Below are 4156 nucleotides of genomic sequence, written 5' to 3'. Positions count from 1 at the left end.
GGTTACATATAGCGAATTAATTGCTTTAATTCTTTCAACATAATTTTGATGTCCTTACACAGAGAAAAAACGGTTGGATCCAAATCGGCGGTCACTAGTTATTACAGAAATATTCGATATATTCAAAAAAATGCATATTAATGCAAAAATAAGTTGCGTACTACTATATCAATGCAGATATAATTATTTCAATGTAATTTATTGTTGTACGTACATCAACGCGTACATTATTGAACAGGTATGATATTTCTTGACTGTAGATGACGTGTATACGCGCATGAAAAAGTCGTGCCACCAGTGTGGTTGACGTGTATACACGCATCGAAGAAAAAAAATAATAAAACTATTGTTCTTTGCATACAAATGAGTATATGTTTTTGGTGTCGCTGAATCCGCATTTAATATCAAAATTTCGAAATTCAAAATGGTGGATCCAACATGGCGGTTCAAAATATTCTATATTTTTTTGAGGTTGCTGAATTCCAATTTGATATCAAAATTTCAAAATTCCAAATAGTGGAATAAAAAATTTTTAAGTAAAAAAAACATTTAATACCACTCTCTACCGAACCCGGAATCATGAAACGAGGACGTGACGGTTCTTAAATCCATTTTTATATATATTTTTGTTTCTATAATTTTTGATTTTTTTTGTTTTTATGTTTGTTTTTTTTTTCGTTTTTTTTTTGTTCAGACGAAATGTCTGAACACACCCACTTTCATGAAAATCCGATTATTTTCAAAATTTAGATCTGCCATATTCAATCCGCCATTTTGAAATTTTGATATCAAATTTGAATTTAGTGATTCCAAGAACATATAAATACCGACTTTCATAAAAATCCGATTATTTTCAAAATTTTTACTCGCCATATTGAATCCGCCATTTTGATTTTCGAAATTTTGATGTCAAATGATTTAGCGACCCCAATAATCTTTATAATAATGTCATAAAGAAAATTCGACAGCATTTTTTTTCAACACAAAAATGGCACGACTAGTCCATTTCTGCCTCCACAGTCAAAAGGTTAATAGCCGATAACCTCGATTTTGTCGATCCAACTGTTTTTTTCTCAGTGTAAATATAATTGATATTATTGATGTTTTTAAAAATAATCTTTTATTTGTGTCAAACAAACTACGTATTCAGCAAAACTGCTTTATTAATGGTGCTGATTTGGTTATCCCAAAAAAAACAACAGTAACTAAATGAGTTGTCAAGTGAAGTAACGAGCTCAATGTGCTTATTATCTCATTTATTTAACCTTCGATCCACAGAAGATGAAATTATTTATATTATACTGTTAGATCAACTTCTTGTATTAGTTGACACTTATAGCATCAACTATATTATATTCCGTATAACTACATTTCAGTTTCTATTAATCTTTTATTTTTTATTAAATTTTTTAGTTGAAGTTCTTACATCAGATTGTTGAATAGATTAATTTTTATTGAACTCGACTGTAGTTAATGCAATCCAATTTGCTCAACTCAGAGACTTGATTCGTTTTACTCTTTTTTTAGTGTCCTCTGTTTTTGGGGAACTACTTACAATGAGCACAATATTTTCCGTACGAAACAAAAACTGTTAGTCTTTTTCTTATTTTATAATTGTAAAAAGAAGCACAATTATTACACTTTTTATAAACTCTTTTTTATAAATGAGTATTTTAACAATTATTTTTTTTATGAGAGTTGTTCGCCAAAAAATGTTTTATCTGAAGGAATGAAAGAATAAAAAATAAAAGTGCCGCGACAAGATACCCTTCTTTACGGGAATGAAGGTTGTACCCCTCCCTTAGGGGAGCATGTGGTTTGGTTAGTTAGATAACAGTTTCACTTTTCCACCGTCGCGGCACTTCTAACAGTATATTCTTGAATATTGTATAAATCACAAAATACCTTTACAAGACGCTACCGAGAAATCCATTCTATTTTCGCTCGGATCGCCTCCTAGCGGAGGACTACGCGAGATACGTTAGGAAACGCGCGTTAGCGAACAGAACCCAGATTCTCGAAAATATATCGCATACGATATTTCATGAAAAGCTATAGTACGTGTTACGTATACTAGTTTGATAAAAATTTCGAGTTTATACTCTCTTAAAGTGAATCACTGATATCAGTTATAATTATAGCACTGAGCAGTTTCAGTGCTATACTTATAACTGCAAATCAGTGTATACTCACTGATTTCTATGATGTTTCACTGATTCACTTTAACCCGGGAGTGGGCGCGTATCGGTCATTTCCCCGTACTTTTTCGTTTTCTACTTATATCGTCTAATCTATTGACATTATCGTATTTTCGCTTTTACATAAATTTTCTTTGATAGCATTTTGTTGTATAGCTTGGAGAAGTAGACGGCGTAGCTTATTTCTATATGAAATTTGATACGTTTTTAGCAGTCGGTGTAAAAGACCATAGCACGCCTACTAACGTTAGTCTTTTATCTCTGCCGCTTCAGCGTCGCTCGATGTGCCGCCGAACGTCTATTGTCTTTCCGACATCGTAGTTAGACGGACGGTTCTCTCTTTATTTGTTGAATCAATAATATTTTCAACAGCACGCGTAATTGGAGTATATATTCTTGATTCAATAGCGATATTATTAAAATTAATACTTGAATTATTGAAATAATACATAATGTAATGATAATTTTAATATTGCCATTAAATCAAGAAGATTTATTCTCTATTTCTAAATTTATCAAATAAATGTTTAAGTTTATTAAATCAATGTTTAAATTAATCAAAGTAAAACGAAAGAAGCAAGAAATTCTTATTTTATTTTATTAAACTAAAAGAATGTCATTTTTTATTAATGTAGTTAAAATAAAATTTTTTTACTAATGTAAAAATAAAATAAAAATTTTAAAATAAAATAAAAATTTGTTAAAATAAAAATTTTTTACTAATGTAGTTAAAATAAAAATGATTTATTATGATTTTATTTTTAATATATTCACATATGTATAATAAGTTTAATATGTTTCATAAACATATTAGATATAGAAATAGTAAAGAGAAAAAACGAAGAAAAAGTAAGAAAAGTGAAAAAGTGGGAAAAAGAAGAAATAGTGATATAAAATTATTTCCTTTAATTATTATGTTTTTGTTAATAATTGGATTGGTAATTTATTAATTATTACTTAATTATTACACATATATGTACTTAAATATATTTCGGTCGAAATGACCGATACGCGCCTACAAACATTGGTCCCGTTCACGCGCCCACTCCCGGGTTAAGAGAGTAGATTTTTGAAACTCTATACTTCCAATATTTCGGGAAAATTATTTTTCGAAAAGTTGACTCGGTATTCGAATTTCGAGATTATGATTTTTTGGAACATTACACAAAAATTTCGAGATTTTTATTTTTTGTCTATTTCTATTGTTCCACAAAATAATAAATTATTAACAACTTTTCATACTTTCAATATTTTGGGAAATTCCTGTATTTATTTTTCGGAATTATAACTTTTCGGGACAATAGTATGCTTTCAATATTCAGGGAAAGTTATATTTCGGCAGATTATTCTCTTGATATTCAGTTTTCGGAATTATGGCTTTTTCGGCTTTTCACGTTGTTTTGTGTTTAGAAAATTTCGGTATTTACTTTTCCAGGATTATCCATGCCCACTTAAATATCACGACGATGCCCAAATACGCATAACATATGAGTCTCATCGTACAATTGGTCCGAAATATTTATGGGCATTATAGGTACAATAATCGTTCGCAGCGCACACGCTGTCTGAACGCGCGCACATACACACTCAAGGGCTGCCACACGCGGCCAACTACGCGCGGGGCATTGCGTAATAATACGTGCCAGCCACCACCGTCAATTACGGGCCGAACCAATTCGCAGTTCAAACAGGATGCGTTCGAGCGATTCGGTCGGCTGCCGCATACTGTAGGATTTTAAGATGCATTGTGTGTGAGTATGTGTGCAAGTGTTGCGTGTGTGCGATCTTTATTTCAGAATTCATCGTTTCAATGTAAATTCGTAACATTTTATCGAAAATAATATAAAACATTCCTTATGTACGTACGACGAAGAGATTAATGAATGATTATAATATAGTAGTTTATCTAATATATATATATATATATATATATATATATATATATATATATATATATA

The sequence above is a fragment of the Odontomachus brunneus genome, unplaced genomic scaffold (genome assembly GCF_010583005.1).
Source record: "Odontomachus brunneus isolate Ranch 3 - 2012 unplaced genomic scaffold, Obru_v1 Obru_scaffold_075, whole genome shotgun sequence".
NCBI classification, from domain to species: Eukaryota; Metazoa; Arthropoda; class Insecta; order Hymenoptera; family Formicidae; genus Odontomachus; species Odontomachus brunneus.
The sequence above is the reverse complement of the archived record's forward strand: the minus strand, read 5'-3'. Positions refer to the sequence as shown.